Below are 23,997 nucleotides of genomic sequence, written 5' to 3'. Positions count from 1 at the left end.
ATAAAATTCACCACCTTTTAAAAAGGTTTTTTTTAACGTGGACCATTTCCTTTAAAGTCCTTATTGAATTTGTTACATACAATATTGCTTCTGTTTTATAGTCCATTTTTTTTTTTTTTGGCCTCGAGGCATTTGGGATCTTATCTTCCCTACCAGGAATTGAACCTGCACCCCCGGCATTGGAAGGCGAAGTCTTAACCACCGGACTGCCAGGGAAGTTCTTTCACCATTTTAAAGTGTGTAGGTCGTTAGGCACGTTCACAATATAGTCCAATCTTCACCTCCGTCTAGTTTCAAAACGTTTCATTACCCTAAAGGGAAACCCTGTACTCATTAAGCAGTCACTTCTCATCCTCCCCTTTTCCCTGCCCTTGGCAACCACTAATATGCTTTTGTCTCAATATTTCGTATTTACGGAATATGTAATATGTGACCTTTGCCCTCTGACTTTGTTCACTTAGCATAGTGTTTTCGAGGCCCATCCGTGTTGAAGCATGTCAGTGTTTCTCTCCCTTTTCAGGGACGAGTAATATTCTATTGTGTGGATCTGACACACTGCGTTCATTCATTCATCTGCTGATGGGCATTGGCACTGTTTCTGTCTTTCTGCATTTATGAGTGGTATTTGCAGTGGACACATGTGCAAAGGGAAATCAAGAGCAGTGGACACATGTGGAGCTGTTCAGAGGGGCAACTCCACAGGACAGACCAAAGGGCTGGATGCCAGGAGCGAGGGAGAGAGAAGTCAGGAATAGCGCCTACATTTTTGGCTTCAGCAGTTGGGTTTCTGTGGTGACATTCATGGGGACAGGGAACCCAAAAGAGGAGGTAAGCACGATGAGGTCCATGTTGGATGCACAGAAGTGGACGTGTGCCTGGGGAACAACCAAGGGGAGAGCGGTCCCTCAAGGAAGCCCCGGTTTTATTTTGCCACCCCTTAGAGTCTGGTGATGTACTATCCTTCCTGTGGACAGCCTGGCCTCAGTATTTACTCAAGAGAGTTTGTGGATTGAATAAAGGAGTGGCTGACTGCTGGTCCCTACACACACCTCGCTCACTTTGCTGTGCACTCTTCCTTAATTTCCTCCCTTCACCTTTTTAAATCTTTCCCATCCCACCAGGAGCCACCTTCTCCAGAAGTCACCACCTAGGTGCCCAGTCTGCAGACCCCAGGGCAGGAGCCGTGAGAGTTCCAGAGGTGGGGATGGGCAGATACACCTGTGAAGGCAGCCTGCAAGGGTCCAGAACCATCAAATCCTTTGCCTTGGGCTAGGCTTCCCTGATAGCTCAGTTGGTAAAGAATCTGCCTGCAATGCAGGAGACCTCAGTTCAATTCCTGGGTTGGAAGATCCTTTGGAGAAAGGGATAGGCTACCCACTCCAGTATCCTGGCCTGGAGAATCCCATGGGCTGTATAGTCCATGGGGTCACAAAGAGTCAAACATAACTGAGCGACTTTCACTTTCATTTTCACTTCACTTGGGCTGGACACAGAGACAGGGGAGGGCCTCCAGATCAGGGTCTGGGCTCTGAGGAAACTTCAGTGGAGAAGGCCAGCCAGGCTCAGTAGGTCAGGGAGCATGGAGCTCTGGCTGGGGCGGTTTCCTGTCTGTTTGCCCAAGCGAAAGACTTGGTGACGGCAGCTGTGAAGCCAGCAGGCCCTGCCAAGGCGGCCGGGATGGAACACGCAGCTGCCTGTGACGTGGGTCAGTGTGTCAGATGCCAGAGCCAGAGGATCCAAGAAGCGGGACTCACACATCCCAGCCCCTGGAGCAAAGGAGCGAGCAGGGGCGGAGGGACAGGGGATGGCAGCTCGCCACCCGGCAGGCTCCCGGTCCTCACGAGTCCTTCGCGTAGGGGCTCACTGTCCCCATTGTACCTGGTCCATTGCATGCCTAACCCTCCCACCCCCACCTTTGCTCCTGCCAAAACGCCATCCATGGTGCCGTCCCCGGTTCTCTCTGCCCGTCCCCGTCCTTCTCCACGTGTAGAGTCTCAATCAGGTAGATGCTCAGTCCTCTTAGCTGTCGCTTCCTTTGGTTCACACCACCTCCCCCAGGGAGCCCTCCCTGAGCACCCATAATCCTTCATCTGAGGTAGCCAGTAGAGTTCAAAGGTTATCAGCCTGCCCTGCAGATGTTGGACATGGCAGCCTCCATCATCCTGTGAGCCAATCCCTTAAAATCAGTCTCTCTATATCTGTATCACACACACACATGCATACATACACACTATTGGTTCCATTTTACTGGAGAACCCTGACTCATACACCTTGGAACCCAGCAAAGGGCCTGAGTGAAGCCCCATCCCCACCCCAGATGGTCATTTATGTTAATTCAGTGAGGAGTTCAGGGGGTCTGTCTCTCACCTGTAGGCAGAGACCCCCATCTTCACAGCCTCTATCAGTTTCACACCCTGTGGATCCACGCGGTGCTCCTGGCTGGGCTGAAATGAGAGGAAAGAATAAGACCCAAGATTCTTAACTCAGGCCGCCTGGAATGAGGTGAGCTTTCGGGGAGGATTTAAATCTGGAGGCCCCAACTCATGTTCTCCCTTTGATTTCCATTCTGGTTCTATATTTTGGAACTAGTCTTTGTTCAGTAAAAATGGTTAAGGACAAATTAACATTTCTCTCCCAGCAAATACAGTGTGGTGGGCAGTCGTCTACATGCTTAGGTAACATCTGAACACCATCATTGGGTTTTGGTGTCTACAACAGCTTCCTATAAATAGATGTTAAAAAAGACATACTTTAAGACTTACTCTGCAGTTATGATTATGAACATCTGTTCATATTTACAGAAGACCCAGATTAAGTTAGAAAATGTCAGAGCAGAGAATGTACATGGAAACTCCCACACCCTTCGGGTTTTACTTTAATCCACAAAGGTGTTGGGAGACTCAGGGCACAGTGCTTCTTGGGGGGCAAGTTCATGATCATTAAAGCATGAAGGAGCCCATAATATCAGTGGTCCTCAACTCAGGGGCTTTCCAGGAGAAGAAGGCTCACTGTTAAAGACTGGAACTTCACCAGACTGAAATGTGCTTGGATATACAAGCCTTGCCTAGAAGCATGCTCTCAGGTCTTAAACCTCACTGAGCAAAAGAGGCCACACATGACCCAAGAGGCCCTGGGGGAGCCAGCGCCCCAGAAATGGCTGAGCTGGTTTGTGCCTTGGAAGAAAATTGCAGCCTCTGTCAAATGATGTCCTCTCATCCAGCAACCCTGACGCGTCTTCATAATATTTTGAGACTAATCTTGACATGCTTGATCAAGCTTCTGGCAGAAGTTTCTCTTTCTGTTTATTTATTTGATTAATTTTTATTTCGTCAAGAGCTCACTCTCAGGACAATTGGACAGGAAAGCTGGCTCATTCTGCCTGAGCTTCCTTGGTGCCTGACTTTTTCCTACAAGTGAACTACATCTTTGGATGTCCACAATCATCGATGTATTTGTAGAAAATGAGGCATTTTCATTAATATGTCTTTATCACTTCATGGGAAATAGATGGGGAAACAGTGGAAACAGTGTCAGACTTTATTTTGGCGGGGGGGCTCCAAAATCACTGCAGATGGTGATTGCAGCCATGAAATTAAAAGACACTTACACCTTGGAAGAAAAGTTATGACCAACCTAGATAGCATATTCGAAAGCAGAGACATTACTTTGCCAACTAAGGTCCTTCTAGTCAAGGCTATGGTTTTTCCCTGTGGTCATGTATGGATGTGAGAGTCAGACTGTGAAGAAGGCTGTGTGCTGAAGAACTGATGCTTTTGAACTGTGGTGTTCGAAAAGACTCTTGAGAGTCCCTTGGACTGCAAGGAGATCCAACCAGTCCATTCTGAAGGAGATCAACCCTGGGATTTCTTTGGAAGGAATGATGCTAAAGCTGAAACTCCAGTACTTTGGTCACCTCATGCGAAGAGTTGACTCATTGGAAAAGACTGTGATGCTGGGAGAGATTGGGGGCAGGAGGAGAAGGGGACAACAGAGGATGAGATGGCTGGATGGCATCACTGACTCGATGGACATGAGTCTGAGTGAACTCCGGGAACAGGTGATGGACAGGGAGGCCTGGCATGCTGCGATTCATGGGGTCGCAAAGAGTCAGACACGACTGAGTGACTGAACTGAGCTGAACTGAATGTATGAGTATGAAATTCTGCATGGTTTAAGGGCTTCCCTGATGGCTCAGATGTTAAAGAATCTGCCGGCAACGCAGGAGGCCCAGGTTTGATCCTTGGGTCAGGAAGATCCCCTGCAGAAGGGAATGGCTCCACACTCCAGTATTCTTGCCTGGAGAATTCCGTGGACAGAAGAGCCTGGGGGGCTACAGTCCACGGGCTTGCAGAGTCGGACACAGTTCAGTGACTATCATGACTCTTCCTTACCTGGGCTGATCGCTTTTGTTTGGATGGTTATGCTCATTTCCATTTTAATTGTGTCTCCTTTTTCCATTGATTAGATTTACCAGAAGTTTGTACTTCATCTTTTTAAAGACATAATTCATTGTTTTATTTATTAATTCCACTGGGTTTATTGTTTTGGATTCTCTGATTTATTTACTTTAATTTTAATCTTTATTTTTTATTATTATTACCATTTTCCTTTGGGTTCCCCCCCCTTTTCTAGTACTTAAAGTTGTTTTTCTCTTTTTTAATGATAGCATTGTTTAAAGTTGTGAATTTCCCTATAAGTTCTGCTATGTCTGTGTCCTGCAAGATCATCTATTTATTACTTTCATCAGTCTAGATATGTTCTTAGAGGCAAATGAGATACTTTAGAGAAAAAACAAATCATAAGTAACAAATAAAACCCCTGACATCACTAGAAATCCCATTTCCCAGAAAGATATATTAATGTTTTAGTACACATTTTCTAGATTTTTCCTTTGCAAATTTATAGATTTTTGAGTTTTTACAAAATGGAGTCACACTGAGCACAATTTTCTTATATGTTTTATCTAAATAATAAAATTAAAATATTTTACCTTGTTTTTAAGACTACATTTACACTCTCAATTTTAATGGCTGTTAAGGATTTATTCCATTGTGAAAATATCCTATAATTTACACTATCAATTACCTACTATGAGAGATTTAGGTTGTTTTCACTTATTCTGTCATCATAAAAAAAGAAACACACTGCAATGTATATTCTTGTCTTTGGATATCTGCTTCCCTCCATGATTATCTTCTTGGGATAAAGATGTGTAGTAGAGTTGCCGGCTGAAAGGAGAAGGTATGACTCCAAGACTTTTGATGTGTTGTCTTTCATTTATCCCCAGAACAAGGGGACCAGTCATTTGCTCTCAGCCTGGAGCTCCCCTTTGCATCTACCCTCACTGATACTGAGTATGTTTAATTTGGGACTATTGGTGGGAGAAGAAAAGGTTATTTAAAAAAAGGTTAGACACAATTAAAATGGAAATGGGCATAACCATCCAAACAAAAGAGATCAGCCCAGGTAAGGAAAAGCCTGAATGTCTTTTATTACCAGAAAAGGTGAGTATGTTTGGACATTTATTTGCCACATATTTTTTGGACTGCCTTTTCACATCCCTTACCCTTTCATCTTCATTCTTACTTTTACAACGGCCTTTTGCTCTTTGCCAAATATACTACAAATATTTTGGTCATTCTATTGTCAGACTTTCGAATTTGCATTAAGTATTCTTGTCTTATGGAATTTGTAAAGTTTTATTCAGTTACATATATCAGTCTTCTCTCTTTGCCCATGGAAATGACAGGTGTCATATAAAAAATGTCTACAGGCATACCTTGCTTTATTGCAGTTTGCTTTATTGTGCTTTGCAGATTTTGCATTTTTCACAAATTGAAGGTTTATGGCAACTCTGTGTCAAGCAAACCTGTTGGTGCCATTTTTCCACAGCAGTACTTTTAAATTAAGTTATGTACAGTGTTTCTTTACATATAATGCTATTGCACACTTATTAGACCAGAGTATAGAGTAAACATAACTTCTGTTTGCACTGAGAAGCCAAAATTAATCCATATGACTCGCTCTATTGCCATATTCTCTTTATTGCAATGTTCTGGAAAAAAACCTGCAGCATTTCAAAGGTATGCCTGTATAGACATGTACAAAGTCACACCCTTGTGTCTGTTTCTGCCTTTCTGTAGAAAGCCAGCTCCAGGCACTGTAGTGACTGAAAGTCCAGCTCTGGAATTCTTCGGCCAACGCTTAAGCCTGCTCCCTTCATTGACAAGCTGTCTGACTTGGACAAGTCACTTAAACTCTGAACTTTGGTTTCCTGGAGGAGGGTTGTGAGGATTCAGAAGAACATATGTGTGTGTGAGAGGTCTTAGCTCTGGACTTGGCCTATTCAGTGATTCAACAATATATGTATTACTGCCATTGACACAGATACACCAATAGAATCCTTCTCAGCTGCATCCCCTTTACTCTCAGGTAAACTTGGCCATCCTGTAAGGGGGTAGAAAGAAGGAGGCATGCAAGCCCAGAGCTAGCTGGAGATTCTACTGAGTTCTGGGGCATCCACGCTGCCTCTGCTGGTCTTCACCACTTACTGGGGTTGTAAAAGCCTGTCTCCTGGCCCACATAGAGTTCCAGCCCCCACCTCTATCTGATTCTCTCCCCATGGCACAGTAGAGTTTCCTAAGTCTAGGAAGTTCGGGGACAGAGGAGGCACCTGCGTGGAGGGCAGGTGAGCCTATAAAAGTGTTGTGTGGAGCCTCTCCATTGGGACTGTGGGTCCAGGCTTCCCCACAGAGGGCTGCACTCACCTTCCCTGAACTGTCTCAGCAGCTCTCCCCTGAACTGTCTCAGCAGCTCTCCCCATCTGTGTCCCCTCCCTCATCACTCCTTGCCCCCTCACCTCGGAATCAGAAACACAGATGCCTTCTCATGCCTCCAACAGAGCAGCTGCCCCGTCTTCTGCTGAGCCCACACCCCCAGGGTCTCCTCCTCCATGACAGGACCTCGCAGGGCATTTTCCCAAGCAAAGACAGTCCCCTCCCTAAGAGGGTTTTGGTACCAGTTGTTAAGATGCCCAAGTGGTCTTCACCTTGCTGTATTACCAACAACAATAATAATAATAGTATCCACAGTTATTAAGTGCTTACTGTCTTCCCTGGTGGCTCAGAGGATAAAGCATTTGCCTGTAAGGTATGAGACCTGGGTTTGATCCCTGGGTTGAGAAGATCCCCTGGAGAGGGAAATGGCAACCCACTCCAGTATTCTTGCCTGGAGAATCCCATGGACAGAGGAGCCTGGCGGGCTACAGTCCACGGGGTCGCAAAGAGTCGGACACGACTGAGCGACTTCACTTCACTTTGACTGTAAGCCAGACATGTACTCTGTGTTATGTCTTTTAAACTTCACAACAATTCTGCAAGGCAGTCATTGGCAGAAGAACATTATGAGAGGAATATGACTGGTAGTCAGAGAGCTGATGTGACTGGCTCAGGCCACAGGTAAGTAAGTATCAGAGGAGGGCTTTGAGTGTGGAGGTATCGGACTTCAAACTCTGGAGTCTTATCTACACCCTATACACACCTGCTTTTCCAAGTCATATGTATATGTGTGTATATATATATATGTAGATATATCATTTTATAATTTTATTTATTTTATTTTTATAAATAAGTAGTCAAAACTATGGTTTTTCCAGTAGTCAAGTATGGACATAAGAACTGGACCATAACGAAGGCTGAACATCAAAGAATTAATGCTTTTGAACTGTAATATTGGAGAAGACTCTTGAGAGTCCGTCCCTTGGACTGCAAGGAGATCAAACCTGTATGCAAGACAGCAAAAAAGACAGATGTGTATAGAGGATTTTGGGACTCAGAGGGAGAGGGAGAGGGTGAAATGATTTGGGAGAATGGCATTGAAACATGTATACTATCATGTAAGAGTCGAATCACCAGTCTATGTCCGATGCAGGATACAGCATGCTTGGGGCTGGTGCACGGGGATGACCCAGAGGGATGTTGTGGGGAGGGAGGTGGGAGGGGGGTTCATGTTTGGGATCGCATGTACACCCGTGGTGGATTCATGTCAATGTATGGCAAAACCAATACAGTATTGTAAAGTAAAATAAAAAATAAAAATAAAAAAAATAAAAAAATTAAGGATATCAATCATGAATATTCATTAGAAGGACTGATGCTGAAGCTGAAGCTCCAATACTTTGGCCACCTGATGTGAAGAGCTGACTCATTAAAAAAGACCCTGATGCTGGGAAGGATTGAGGGCAGGAGGAGAAGGGGATGACAGAGGATGAGATGGTTGGATGGCATCACCGACTCAATGGACATGAGTTTGAGCAAGCTCCAGAAGATGGTGAAGGGCAGGGAAGCCTGGTGTGCTGCAGTCCATGGGGTCACAAAGAGTGGGACACGGCTGAGCCACTGAACAACAGCAATAGTCTTGTTCTGGTTGTGCTGGTCGTCGTTGCTGCACAGGCTTTTCTCTGGCTGTGGCGAGCAGAGGCCACTATCAAGTTGCGGTCCACAGTCCTCACTGCGGTGGCTTCTTTTGTTGTGGAGCACAGGCTCCAGGGGGCGCGGGCCTCAGTAATTGCAGCTCCCAAGTTCAAGAGCACAGGCTCAGCAGCTGCAATGCATGGGCTTAGCTGCTCCACGACATGTGGGATATTCCCGGATCAGAGATTGAACCCGTGTCTTCTGCATTGGCAGGCAGATTCTTACCGCTGAGCTACCAGTGAAGCCCCTCTAAGTCTCTTGGTAAATATGTCTAACTTGTTCTTCTGAAAGATCCTACCAGCCTTCTGGTTTCAGGCAGGGAAATGTGACCTGAAAGTTCAGGGTACATGTTGAGTAATAGCCATGGTGGGGGGTGGGGGTGGTGGGGTCAGGAGAGATGCAGGAGGAGGAGATAAGCAGGTAACGTTACATCTGCTTTACAACCTGGGGACTATGAGGTACAGAGAAGTTAAGTGACCGAGCCAAGTGCACACAGCTAGTCTCTGGCACAGCTGGGATTAAAATCCAGGCCTCTCGTCACTGGGTCTGGTGGCACTCTGCCACCTGAAATGAACACTGCTTCCAGCCACCTGTCCTCCCATCCACCTTTGCAGCCCCCCTCCTCCCCCAGGTTCTGCTTCCAGCAGGTCCCATGTGTCCTTTCCGCCAGGAGTGCTGATCTTGTGTCTCTTGGTTACACCAGGTCTGTTCAGGGCTCATTCTGTCCTTGGGCTGAGTTGCTTAAACCCTCCCAACCCTTACACGGTCAGCCTCTGGGCTGATCAATTTATAGCTAATAGTTGCTGGATCCTCAAGACCATTTGTGGAGGGGGAGATTACCTCCTCCAGCATAGAGGCTGCCCCAAGCCCAAAGCCAAGCTTCCCCTCCGCACCTCCCTAATGGGGACAGACACAAGTGTTCTTTTGTGCGGGGCCACCACTGACTGGTGGTGCCTGGTGCAGACAGGCACATGGCCATGGAGGGCCCATCCATAGGCGGGAAATCTGTGACATGGCCGGCTGAAGAGGCTCATTCCTGGAGCTTCTTCGAATTCCAATGCCCTCTGGGTCCATGCATATCCTTACATTAAACCTCTTTTTCTCGGCCAAGATATTAACACAGCCCATTGACAGATGAGAGAACACAGATTCTGAGAGGTTTCAGAGCAATGTCACACAGGTGCGAAGTGGCAGAGCTGAGACCCAAATGCAGAAATCTCTGATCCTAGAAGCCATGATCTTTCTGGGGCTCAGCATAGGGTTTATCAGCTACTCTAGGAGGCTACTGTCAAATGAGAGACCAGCTCCTTCTCCCCTGGGTCAGGCAAGCCTCCTGGACCAGGCCACTACCATCAGCTACCCTTGCTGGGTTGGACCACATGACAAAGTACTAAGGACTTTCCCCTGTACATGGTTTCATCCTTTAAGGTAGGTATTCAGTTCAGTTTAGTCGCTCAGTCGTGTCTGACTCTCTGTGACCCCCATGGACTGCAGCACGCCAGACCTCCTTGTTCATCACCAACTCCCAGAGTTTACTCAAACTCATGCCCATTGAGTCAGTGATGTCATCCAACCACCTCATCCTCTGTTGTCCCCTTCTCCTCCTGCCCTCAATCTTTCCCAGCATCAGGGTCTTTTCTGGTGAGTCAGCTCTTTGCATCAGGTGACCAAAGTATTGGAGTTTCAACTTCAGTATCAGTCCTTCCAATGAATATTCAGGATTGATCGCCTTTAGGATTGACTAGTTTGATCTCTTTGCACTCCAAGGGACTCTCAAGAGTCTTCTCCAACATCACAGTTCAAAAGCATCAATTCTTCAGCGCTCAGCTTTCTTTACAGTCCAACTTTCACATCCATGAATAACTACTAGAAAAACCAAGGTAGGTATTATTGCCGACCCCCCAAAATTGGGAAAAGAGTACATCAAGGCTGTATATTGTCACCCTGCTTATTTAACTTAAATGCAGAGTAGACCATAAGAAATGCCAGGGTGGATGAAACACAAGCTGGAATGATTGCCAGGAGAAATATCAATAACCTCGATATGCAGATGACACCACCCTTATGGCAGAAAGGTAAGAAAAACTAAAGAAGCTCTTGATGAAAGTGAAAGAGGAGAGTGAAAAAGCTGGCTTAATACATAGCTTTCAAAAAGATCACAGCATCAGGTCCCATCACTTTGTGGCAGATAAATGGGGAAACAATGGAAACAGTGACAGACTTTATTTTCTCGGGCTCCAAAATCACTGCAGATGGTGACTGCAGCCATGAAATTAAAAGATGCTTGCTCCTGGGAAGAAAAGCTATGACAAACCTAGACGGCATATTAAAAAGCAGAGATGTTACTTTGCCGACAAAAGTCCATATTGTCAAAGCTATGGGTTTTCCAGTAGTCATGTATGGATGTGAGAGTTAGACCATAACGAAGGCTGAGAATTGAAGAACTGATGCTTTTGAACTGTAATATTGGAGAAGAGTCCTGAGAGTCCCTTGGACTGCAAAGAGATCCAACCAGTCTTTCCTAAAGGAAATCAGTTCTGACTATTCATTAGAAGGACTGATGCTGAAGCTGAAGCTCCAATACTTTGGCCACCTGATGCAAAGAACAGACTCATTAGAAAAGACCCTGATGCTGGGAAAGATTGAAGGCAGGAAGAGAGGGGGACAATAGAGGATGAGATGGACGGCATCACCAACTCAATGGACATGAGCTTGAGCAAGCTCTGGGAGATGGTGGACAGGGAAGCCTGGTGTGCTACAGTCCATGGGGTCGCAAAGAGTTGGACATGGCTGAGCGACTGAACAACAACGCCAGATTTGAGAGACGTGAAGTGACTTGTTAAAGTTACAGAGCAAGAGGTCATGATGGTGCCAAGACTTAAGCCCCCGTTGGTCTGCCCAGGGGCCCTGCTCTTAACTCCTGCAGTTACCCCAGCAGCAGAAGCCGGGACAACCACCTCCCTGGCTTTTCCTGTGCACACTGATACACACATATGTTATCTCACACTATTCCCAGTCTTCCTCTCCATATTTGATCTGCCCCTCAGAATCCATTACAACTTCCCTTCCTCCAGGAAGTCCTCCCTGATGCCCCTGAAGACAGTTCTCCATCCTTCTGCATCGCGAAGTTCATTCTCCTGCCTTAGGTGGTGGGTCATCTCTTTCTTTGATGAGCTTCCTGGCAGTGAGAAAGCAGGATCTATGCTGTGTTCATTTCTGAGAATCCAGCCCCTGGTATGCTACAATTCACAGAGCACCCTCAAGTTTACCCTTTCTTTTGGTCTGTAGCATTGCCCAAGAGTCAGCAGGGCAGAGACAACTGTCCCACCCCAACCGAGGGAACTGAGGCTGCAGGCAAGGTGGTGCCAGCCAGACCCCGGCCACAAAAATGCCCTGTTCTTTGGGCTTGGCTTTGCAATGCAGATTTCACACAAAGGCCAGGCAGTGAATGACTCCCAATACATATTTACAGGTTTGTCAAGTGTTGCAGTGAGCCCACAGTCCCCCAGCTCCCTGCATAAAGAGACCTCATGAAAATCAATAAAGTCATACCCTCGACACCTAGAGTCCCTGCTTGCAGCACCAGCTCCGTCCCTGCCAGGGCGAGTGCCCATGAAATACATTCACACCACCTGAGGGTCGGCTGCAGGCCAGGGGACCACCATATCATGGTCCTAGGCAGGTCAGTGGACCCCCATGTGGCCGTTGAGTAAACTGAAGAAGAGGGATGGGGCTGTTCTGGGTCTTGGAGCAGGCTGGCCTCAGGGACTTGCTCACTCACCAGGGAGAACTGGGATTGGGGTTCTCAGCAGGCTGCAGCTGTAGCCCCCTAGTCTTTGCTCTCTCTGTGTGTTAGTCAGGATGGTGGGTTAAGCAGTAACTGGCAAGCCCCAGATCTCTGTGCCTTAACACTACACAGTTTATTTCTTGCTCATGAAAATCCTTTGTGGTCCCAGGAAGTGACTCAGCGATACAGGCTGCTTTGATCTGGTGGTTCCCATGTCAGTCTGAACCCACCACGATTTCTTCAGCAGAGGGAAGAGAACCATGAATTGCATTGAAACTGCTCTTCCATAGCCTGAAAGGGCCACTTGCCACTTCCACTCATATTTCATAAGCCAGAAATATTTATATGGTCCTGACAACTTGGGAAAGCTGGGAAGTTTCCTCTATGCCAAGGCAAAAAGGCCATTTCACTAGAGACTAGTAACATCCATGACACTTTTTCCAGGGACCTAAATATTGGGTTATCTCCATTTCCCCTGCGCTTGAATCATTTTTAAAGATACTCATGTAGGGAAGTGTATCCGTCAGCAATTACTGTAACAGTGCTGTGTAACAGCCCACTCAAAAACCCAGCTGTTTATGACACTAAGCATCCACTTTTCTTGTTCACATGTCATAGACTGACTGGTGTGGCTGTACTCCAGGTTTCTGGTTGGCCTGGCTTACTGCAGGCACTGGGTTGGAATCAGTCTGCTCTTTGATCAGCTTCCCTGATCCAAAGGGCTTCCCTGGTAGCTCAGATGGTAAAGCGTCTGCCTGCAATGTGGGAGACCCGGTTTCGATCCCTGGGGGGAAGATCCCCTGGAGAAGGAGATGGCAACCCACTCCAGTACTCTTGCCTGGAAAATCCCATGGATGGAGGAGCCTGAGTGACTTCACTGTCTTCTTTCACTCTTGGATCAGCAGCTGTTTGGAGTGTTTTCTTCTCATGATGGGTCAGAGGAGCGGAAGAGGCCAGACCACATCAGCACATCCGTCCACATCCATCTCTGCACAGACACCACCTGCTGACATTCCATTGGCCAAACCAAGTCACATGGCCAAACCCAAAGTCAGGAATGGGGCGGTGCCCTCAGCCTGCCGCAAAGCCACGCAGGCGTGAAGATGTATAATTCTATTAGGGAAAGAAGTAAAGATGTGGGAGCAATGACCCAATTGCCATGAGAACTCTGGGAATAGCCTGGAACTCAGAGTCCCATAGATGGTGGCTGGAGTCCCAGATCCACCCCAGCCAAGCCTTTGACCCTGGACAGCCACTTCTATAAAATGAAGCTAATCCTCGTTCTCAGGATTCCCATGCCACTCAGTAATCACAGACAGCAGTCAAGTTCCCACCACATCAAGCACCAGGGGAAATGCTTAATGTTCACCATGAACTCTTCATCCTTTGAAGGCACACTTATAATTCACATATCATTGTGGATTAGCATGTGGAATGGATCACAATCGGGGAGTAGATTTAGGACCTGGGGGCCCAGGGATCCAGAGGGTAGAGAGAAGGATGCTGAAAGAAAAGCAAAAGCAAAAAAAAAAAAAAAAAAGATCCAAAGGTCAAGGTTACCAACTTCCAGGTCCTGTGAACGCTGCCCTCGGAGCTTTGGAAGGGCTGAGGGTTCGGGGGTGTGGCTTTGCCACAAGGGCCCCTTCTCACTCAGGCATTCCTTCCTTCCACAGATGCTGATTAAATGCCAGCCCTGCACTAGGCTCTAAGGATGGGGAAACTGAGGCACGGAGAGTTTTGTTGTTTTTTTTTTAAAGCTGTTTTCACTAAATTTACAGCCTGAATTAGTCAGGGTTCTCCAGAGAAACAGAACCAATTGGAAGTATGTATACATACAAACAGTCCCAAACGTATGAGAGTTAAATATTTTGATGGTGCGAAAGCAAAATGCATTCAGTAGAAAATGTACTTTGCATTCTGAATGTTGATTTCTTCCTGGGCTGGTGATCAGCAGTAAGATCCTCTCTCGTGATGCTGGGCAGCGCAGTCACAGCTCCCCCGGCAGTCACGCGATCATGAGGGGAGACAACCCGCACACTCACAGCCAGTCTGGACGCAGGCAAGCATTCTGGTTTTCACTTCCAGCACAGGATTCAAAACATTACATGAGATGCTTCATTATAAAATAGGCTTTGTGTTAGATGAGTTTGACCAGCTGTATCGGTCAAATGTACTGACCAGTGCATTGAATAGGTGTTCTGAGCGTGTCTAAGATAGGCTGGGCTACGCTACGGGGTCTGGTGGGTTGCCTGCTTGTGTGCCAGGCCACTTTACTCTCTGCGTCTCCGGCAGTGGCAGGCTGGTTCTTTACCACTAGCACCACCTAAGTTAGGTGTATTAAATGCATTTTTGACCGAAAATATTTTCAACTTACAATGGGTTTATGGAGACAGATCGAGGAAGATCTGTGTATGTAGATCTGCGAGGAGATTTATTATAGAAATGGGCTCATGTGACTGTGGAGACTGAGAAGTCCAAGATCTGTAGATAGGCAAGCCAGAGACCATGGTGTAAGCTCCTTCCTGAAAGCCAAAGGCAAGGGGAAAAAAGTCCCAGTGCAAACAATTGGACAGGAGGAGCACCCCTCACCCCTGGAGAGGGAGCACCCCTCACTCCTGGAGAAGGGTCAGAGAGGGAGCACCACTCACTCCTGGAGAAGGGTCAGAGTTTCTGTTCTATTCAGTCCTTTCACGGACTGCCTGAGGCCCATCCCCATTAGGGAGGACAGACAGCTCTTCCCTGACTACCAGTTCAGATATTCCATTCACCCAGAAACACCCTCACAGACACACCCAGAGTAACTTTTGACCAAACGTCTGGGCATCCTGTAGTCCAGTCAGGTTGACACACAAATTTGCCCCACACAGCCTGAGAGGGAAAGCAAAAAAATGAAGAAGTGAATACAAGTGGGATGAGGGTAAGAGAGCAGAAAAATAAGGCTGTGTGAGAACTCATAGCAAGTGGTCCTTGCCTGGTGTGGGAATACTCTGTGTTTCGAGGCCGGAAGGAGAGGCAGGGGCACTGAGTGGGGTTTCCAGCGTCTATGAGCAGGTGGACAGGGCATCTTAGGAACTGGAGCATTTTCTCTCTGCCCATGAATTACACAGTGATGATTAGGGCTATCAAGCTCTCCGTGGTGCTTAGAGGGGAAGGCAGGCGTCTTAAGATGTTCCACCAAAATCGAAACCTCTTGTAGGGAAGGGGATTTGGTTGAATGTGGCCCCAGCCTACTGAAGAGCTTCCCCGATGGCTCAGCGGGTGCAGAATCTGCCCACAGTGCAGGAGACACAGGTTCGGTCCCTGGGTCGGGAAAGTTCCCTGGAGGAGGAAATGGCAACTCACTCCAGCATTCTTGCCTGAAAAATCTCATGCACATAGGAGCCTGGCGGGCTATAGTCCATGGGGTCACAAAGAGCCAGACGTAGCTAAGCACGAGCGCAAGTCTGTTGATGAGATTCAGTAGCCATAAGCCACTTCAAGGGAGGGTCCCTAGCATAAGATTTTGCTAGTCTTAGGCTTAATTTTTAAGATACAGTTGCATTTCTTTTAATTCTTGTTAAATAAATCAATTTATTTGATCCTCACAACAGTTCTCTAAAGGAGGTGTATTATTATTTGTATTCTCATTTTTATAGATAACACACAGAGGTTAAGTAATTTTCCCAAGTTTGCACAGCCAGGCAACCTGGCCTCAAGGTCTATGCGTTAATATCAAGCTGGAGTCCAGCTAGAATTTCAGGGTTTGTTTCCAAACAGTCAGATGAGGGACTTCACTGGCCTTCCAGTGATTGAGCCTCAGCTTCCAGTGCAGGGGGCGCTGGCTCTATCCCTGGTGGGGGACTGAAATTCCACATGACACATGGCCAAAAAAATTAAAAAATAAACAGCTGGATCACCTGTGTCCTCAAGAGCATCCTCTCTGGGAGAACTTTCTGAACCAGATTGGGTCCATCATGAATTTGGGGTAAACCAAAAGCATTCAGAAAATATATGATCAGCACCCTACTGGACACACAAACACAAGAGGATGTCCCTGCCTGCAAGAACTCTCCAGATTCCTGGAATTCCGCACCTCTAGCTTTCTTCCTTTGGCTGAAGGACTCTTCCAGAGAAAAGGCCGTCTTGCCTACAGAGTGCTCCTTTACCCAACAAGCTCCCGTACAATGACCCCGACTCACAGGTCCCACCACGGCTCCATCTGGCACCTACTGCAGTTTCCCTGCAACAAGAATTGGCCTGAGCTCATATTGGTTAAGGGTAAATCAATATTTACTCTTGATTTTGAAAAGGGGAGCTGAGTCAATTGCTTGCCCCAACCGTGCCTGGCAGAGGTTGTGAGAAGGTGACTTGTCCATTAAAAGCCCAGCTCATGTTTTATGTATTTCTAAAGAGCCACAGTTTGAACTTAATTCCTCCTCCCTTTAAGACAAGAACCCCCAAGTTAGCATTTAAAATGTCACACACAACCAGAGGCCTCTGTGGGTCATGGAGGGCTGGACAGTTTATACTGGGAAGTCGTAAAATTGATGCTGAATGATTTCAAGACCCAGAGAGTTGCCTAAGAGGTCGAGAATAGAAAATTTGAAACTAAACCATGAATAAATCTTGGGAAAGCTGATAGCAGAGCTTTAAATAAGGAAGCTGGTAAATAGGCTGAGTTGAAACTTTGAATTCACATTATGAGGGTTAGTGAAAGGAAGTGACCCTTAGGTTGGCAGTGAGTTGTGGAGGGTCCCTGTGTGCAGGCAGCATGCCCCTCACCAAGGTCACCTCAGCTGAAGCAGTGTCCTTATTAATCAGTAGGACAATGGAGATGCTGGGACATCGAGCTAGTGAGTGGCAAAGCAGGGATTTGAACTAGAGCCTGCCTGGATCGAGACATGTGAAGGGCTCACAGCAGTGCTGGGCACACAGGAAGCACAATATGCACATTACTGCCATTGTCGCTATCATCATCATTGTTATTTTAAAGTCTAAAGATATAAGCCTTAGGGGCTCTTAGTTGTGATGTGATGCTTTCTAAAAGACTCTTCCTGGGACTTTCCTGCTGGTCCAGTGGTTAAGAATCCACCTTGCAAAGCAGGACACGCAGTTCAAACCCTGGTCAGGAAACTAAGATCCCACATGTCACAGGGCAACTAAGCCATACGCTGCAAGTACTGGGCCCAGATGTCAAACTGGAGAGTCCATGGACTGCATCGAAAGACCCTGCATGACCCAACAAAGATTCCACACGCCACAGCTGAGACCCAGCACAGCCAAACAGAGAAAAGACTCTGCCTAGTTGTCACCCAAAATTCACCTCAGTTATTTTGGAAATTCAACTTGATGTGTGGATCAACTCGAAAAGCTGATCATGGAACTCAACTTGAAAAGTGGATCATGGAAGAAACTGTTAACCATCATTGACTAATCCCAGCCCCTTCTGTTGCCTCCAAACATTATGTGTAGTAACAGCTTTTTATTACCCATCTTGTCCTGCAATTGCTTGCTTTGCCAACATGCTGGAGATATTTCCGTATCAGCTCGCAGAGCTGCATCCTAAGGCCATGGCTGGGCTGGCTGCTGGTGGAGGATCCCACCTAAGCCAGGACCAGGAGAGGCTCCCTGTGATGGATTTTTCTTTGCTTACCATTTCTCTCCATAACCAAAGCTAATTATTACCATCCTTCACATTAATTTCTTCTGAGATTGATCAATTTGGCCATGGAGGCTGAGCGTTGCTCTGAACCGACTCAGGGATCACACACACCAGGGCCCAGAAAGAGAGCCCTCCCTTTGTTCTGTTTTGTTTGGTTTTGTTTTGTTTAAGTGCCTACACCCCAAAGCAATTCTTTTTCATTTTTTTCTACACAAATCACCTACTTTGGGCACGCACAGCCCACCCATTCCCTTTCCAGCCTCTCACTGCCTAGAAGAATCCTGGTCTCCATCTAAGCCTTCGACATTCATCAGGGCTGCACATTTGAACCACCTAGGGAGCCTTTCAAAAATCCTGAGGCCTAAGTCACTCCCCAGACCAATTAAACCCGCAACCTCGGGGGTGGGGCCAGGCACCAGGCATTTCTAAAGCTCAGAGGTGACTGCAACATAGTTGGGGATGGAAACCACCCCACTCAATGCCAAATCCAAAAGCTTCTGTTCTGTGAAGTAGCAGCCTCTAATTTCATCTGCTCCCAGCCTAGTGTACACACATACTGCAGTTATTTTTCTTTTCAGTAAAAACATTACCTTTATTTGTTCATTTTGGAGTAGTGTATTCAAAACTGTAAAGGTACACAAGGAAAATCCCCCTCCCCCCTCCCAGCTTCCCTCCGCAGAAGGAAAAATGTTCATTTTCTGCTCTCTGAGGCGCCATGACTGAGGGGACAAGTACAGTCTTTGGGTCACTGAGGCCTGCCTTTAATCCTGCTTCTGGGGACTCCTCTGGGGGTCCAGTGGTTAACACGTCACCTCCCAGTGCAAGAGATGTGTGTTCAATCCCTGGTTGGGGAACTAAGATCCCACATACCTCGTGGCCAAAAAAAAACAAAACATAAGACAGAAGCAATATCGTGACAAATTCAATAAGGACTTTGAAAAAAATATTGTTTATAAAAGATTTAGAAATAAATAATAGAAATAAATGGAGAAGGAAATGACAATCCCCTCCAGTATTCTTGCCTGGAAGATCCCATGGAGGGAGGAGCCTGGCAGGTTACAGTCCATGGGGTCACAAAGAGTTGGACACGACTGACTGACTAACACACACATATAAATAAATCCTGCTTTCACCACTGACTCCCCGTATGACTTTGGACTAGTCATTCAGGTCTCCAATCCTTGGTTTCCCATCTATAAAGTGGAAATAATGCCTCCTGCCTCTTGGAGCTGTGAAGGAGGGTGAAAGGGATGTTTGGGTTTTCTCCTGTAGTCTAGCAAATGATCCCAACACTTAGAGGCTTATAAAACAACCGTTTTATTCATTCAAGAATCGATGGGTCAGGAATTCAGGCCTGGGTGATCAGGGTTCACAAGGTGTCCTTGGAGGTCATTCTCCTCACTAATGGCTGGGCTGGACTAGAAGCTCCAAGACAGCTGCACTCACGTGACTGTCTCACTGGGGGGCCCTTCTGCTTGGCCTCTGACTAGTTCAGGCTTCCTCACAGCATGGCCTCTGGTGGTCAGCCATAGACTGCCCTCCCTCAAGAAGACTGTAAAGCAGGAAAGTGGATACACAGCCAATTTTCAGAAGTTACATGGTCCACCCAGATTCAAGGGGAGAAGAAAAACGAACTAATTTGTGATGGGAAAGTGCTGTGGTCACATCGTCAAAGAGCACGTGGGGTGGGGTATCCTTTCTGTCTCTTTAGAAACACAGTCCACCTCTAGGGGGATTCAGTGCACAGCGCCAGCATAAGGCAGGAAGCCAGGAACTGTGAGCACTTCCCAGGTGCCTCAGTCATAAAGAATCCACCAGCCAGTGCACGAGGCGCAGAAGACTTGGGTTCAATCCTTGGGTCAGAAAGATCCCCTGGAGAAGGAAATGGCAACCCACTCCATTCTTGTCTGGAAAATCCTATGGACAGAGGAGCCTGGTGCACAACAGTCCATAGGGTGGCAAAGAGTCAGATATGACTGAGCCACTGAGCAACAGATGTTAGATCCCATCCTTCTCAGCACACAGTTCTTGTGCTTTTTACTACAGTTCATTATTTAAATTTTTTTTTTTAAGTTCCATCCTTGGTGCCTGGCCAAGAGCCTGGCACAAGATAGATGACCAGTGAGTATTTCTGTGAAATCTCAGCATTCATTGTACATCCAGTCCTTGAGTGCTAACAGGAGGGATTCCTAACATACCAAGTCATGCGATGCCTTTCCTGGCTTCCCCCGCCTCCGCCCTCTTACCTGCTGGTCACTCCGGTGTGCTGTGTCCACAGCCTGAAAGGCCCTCTTTCTCTCTCTTCATCAGTGTCTCCCTGTCCAAATTCTCCACGTTCACCACCATGAAATCGCTTGAGCCTGAAGCTCTTCTCAATCTCCCAAGCAGGAAGATGGAGGACATATGTTTGAGCATCTACCATGTCACAAGCATGTTGTCAGAAGCTTGGGAAGAACAAGACGAGGACAGGTGGCAGGTGGAGCTGTGTAAGGGTCAGGGGGAGCGGGAGCAGAGGTGGAAGACGTGAGCAACGCATGACACGACTCCCACCCAGAAGGACCACAGGGTGTGTGAGAAGAGATTTGATGACCAGACCAAGCAATGTCTCCAGTTCCCTGCGATGAAGTGGAGCTTCATTTTCCAGGCAAAAGAGGCCCACAGCAGGCATTTCTAGGAGACGAGAGACATAATTAGACATGCAGACCATTGTGCAGATGAACAGAGGGCGAAGAATGGATGTCTCATCGTGTACCATCTTGGCACTCAGACTTCTGAGCCCTGGACAGTCAAAACAAGGCTCTCCACTTCAAATCCTCCTCCGTGGGGAGACTGAGGCCTGGGTGGAGAAGGGGATTGCCTGCAGTGAGGGCCACGGGCCTTTGGCCATGCAGCTGGATTCCAGAAAACACGCTGCCAGGCTTGTGTCTGACATTGAGAAATGTCTTAGCGGCACAGGGGGTAATGATTGATAGGTCTGATGAATGCATCCCCATTATTATTGAAATTTATACACATTCTACCGATCGAAGACTCTCCCGGTGTATGAGACTCATTTAATATTCACAGCTGTTGTTTTTCAACTGGAAACCCAAGCGTCTGGCCCCTGGATTGACAAAGCTGAAATCTGGGGGCACCTTCCAGAAAGCAAATTCCAGATCTAAAGCTCCCATTTGAAAAGTGCCCCCTGCCACTAATTTACATGTGACCTGAGCAGCCGGCTGCTGAATCTGAGCCATATTCTAGGAAAATGAACCAGGTCACAGACAGGATGAGCCAGCCCAGACCCTCACTTACCTGAGTAGGCTCCAGCTCCCTGTGACTATTCATTTAGCCATTCATTCGTTAACAGATCTTTTGAACACCTACTGTTTGCCAAGTCCTGGGGTAGGTGCTAAGGATACAGCAAAGCACCATAGACCAGGGCCCTGACCTCGGCTGTCATGTGGAGCAGATTGGTTTTCAGCAAGCCTGTTGTTCATCCTGGCAGCAGAGTGGGCCCTGGTGGCCTCCGAAAGCTTCAGGGAAGCAATGCAGATTCTCGCTGCTGGGACGTGTGCACTGCTGCATCTCCAGCGAGGAGCTGTGGATGGGCTCCAACAGATCCCAGAACAGAGGCACAGCATGAGTGGAGACACAGTCAGGAGAGCTTGGGGGCAGCAGGTCTAAGCTCCAGGGGCTAAAGAAGAGCCGCACAAGACAAAATGGCCTGCTGAACCCCCAGTCACGAGGGCCTTCGGTGCCAGGCTGAGGAACTGGGGCTTCATTCTATGGTCAGGCAGCCCCGGCAGTGTTGGAGGAGGGGAGTGATGTACAAAAGAGGAGAAACAACAGGATGATTCCGATGTGGGTCTACGCCACCCCCATGTGCCCCTGGAATACGCTGCCCCTATCCCCACTATGTTCAGTCAGCAGCTCAACCAGGAGGTTTCCTAAAGACATAAACTCCAAGGGTGTCTCAGAAGGAATACTCTCAGAAACCACTTGGATGTGGGATGGTGCTCCCTGGGATGTTCTCGTGTTAGAGGAGGGTCAGTCACCACGCCCCAACAGTGTTAATGGACTGGAAGAGTTAGATAAGCAAGTCTGGGCCTGAGCTGAATTCGTTGGTGCAGTAGTCCAAGGCTTCCAACAGAGGCCCTGTTCTGTTCCTCACCCAGGCCCACCCCATCCCTCTTCTGAACAAATGCTCAAACAAATGTTAAAAACCATTGTTTGAAAGGATGGCCACATTGCTAGCATTGCCAAGACATTCAGGTCTCTGGCACTGCCAGAAGGGGACAGACACTGTGCTGGGTTCCACTCAGCTCTCTCCAGCCCCAGACAGGATGGAGGGTATCACCTCCAGAGGCAAAGATGTGTCCCAATAGCGGAGCTGGGGTTATAACCGGAGGGCTTCAAATATGCTGGGTTAAGATGTCCAGATCACAAAAACCTGTGACCAAGAATCAAGAAGGTGATTCCATCAGAGCAGAAGCCCCTACAGAGAAGGCCCGGCCATCAGATTAGACTCAGGTGACAGAGGGGAAGGAAATGCACTCAGAAGTTAGTGAGCTCAGGGATTCATAGGAGAGACAACACATTGGGAGAAAGGAAAGGAGACCAATTGCATGAGAAAAGAACGTTTGTTTGTGTATGAATCACTTGGCTGCCTGCAGTAACCCCTAGAAGAAAATGCAGAATGCCAGCACTGTTAGCAAAAGACACGTTTTGTTGACCCAAGTGGATCAGAGCCAGGGAAGGGTGATAGAAGGGGAAGTCACATGGATGAGAAAGGGGCTTGCCACTCAGAAAACTAGAGCTCACAGGCACCCCATGGAGCTCCCAGAGGCAGCAAAGGAGATCCTGTGCCCCATCCTGGATGTGTGTGTGGGAGTGTGTGCGGGCACGTGTGGACTCACGTGTGCCTGCCTGTGTGTATACACGTGGGCCATGTGTGAGAGTGTGTGCGCTTATGCATATATATGCATGCTTGTGAGTTTGTGTGTGTGTGTGCAGTATGTGCGTGTGCACATGTGAGTATGCGTTTGTGCTACTAGATTCTGTGATGCATGTCTGTGTGTAAGCGTGGTTATGTGTGCACATGTTCGTGAGTGTGTGCACCTGTGTATGTTCATGAGCACGTGTGCGTTCCCACATGCACGTGCATTTTAGGGGAGGCTGTCATCACGCTGGTCCTCCCCACCCCTGCCAATGCAACTGGCAAGAGCAGAGCCCTCATCTCACAATCCTGGAATCTGGGTGACTACGGCACCCAGTATTTGCTTACATTTAACTAAGTCGAATCTAAAAACTTGGCTTCTTGCCCAGGGCACTCGTTGTCTGATTCCCTCAAGACATGAAGAGTCTAGGATGAGAGGTTGAAAGTGGGGTGCCTTTTCTGCAGGTAGAGGGGTGCTTGAGCTCCTTCTCTTGTCCCACCTGCCCAGGACGCGCTCTGGCTTCCTCCCGGCCCTCCTGCTTCCTCCCTGCTCTGCTGCCCTTCCTTCCGGCACAGGATTCCTTCCACCCCTGGGGTCTTCGCCAGGGGCTCCTCCTTCACAAAGCGCTCGCTCTCCTGCTTCCCGCATCCCACCCAAACTCAGCCTCCCTCCCTGCTCACACCACAGGGCTCAGCCCAGACACCATCATTTCCTGGTTTTCCATAGTTGTTGTTGTTGTTTTAAAGACGTTCTAGTGATATATTCATATACCCTACAATTCACCCATTTAAAATGAACAATTCAAAAGTCTTAGTAAATTCACAGGGTTGTGCTACAATCACCACAGTTTATCTCCCTTCGAAGAAGCCTAATAACCATTCACAACCCCTCTCCATTCCCTCCTCCCTCAACCACTGGTCTACTTTCCCCCTCTGTAAATTTGCCTTTTCTGGGAATTTCACATTAATGAAACTATGGAATGTATGGTCTTTGGTGACAAACTTCTCTCACTGAACATCACACTTTCAAAGTTCAATGTGGTAACGTATTAATACTGCATTCCCTTCTATTGCCAAGTTTAGCATGTAGTATGGATATACCAGGGTCTTCCTTGATAGCTCAGATGGTAAAGAATCCACCTGCAATGTGGGAAACCTGAGTTCAATCCCCGGGTTGGGC

This window comes from Capra hircus, chromosome 8 (assembly GCF_001704415.2).
Source record: "Capra hircus breed San Clemente chromosome 8, ASM170441v1, whole genome shotgun sequence".
Lineage (NCBI taxonomy): Eukaryota > Metazoa > Chordata > Mammalia > Artiodactyla > Bovidae > Capra > Capra hircus.
Note: the sequence above shows the minus strand (reverse complement) of the source record.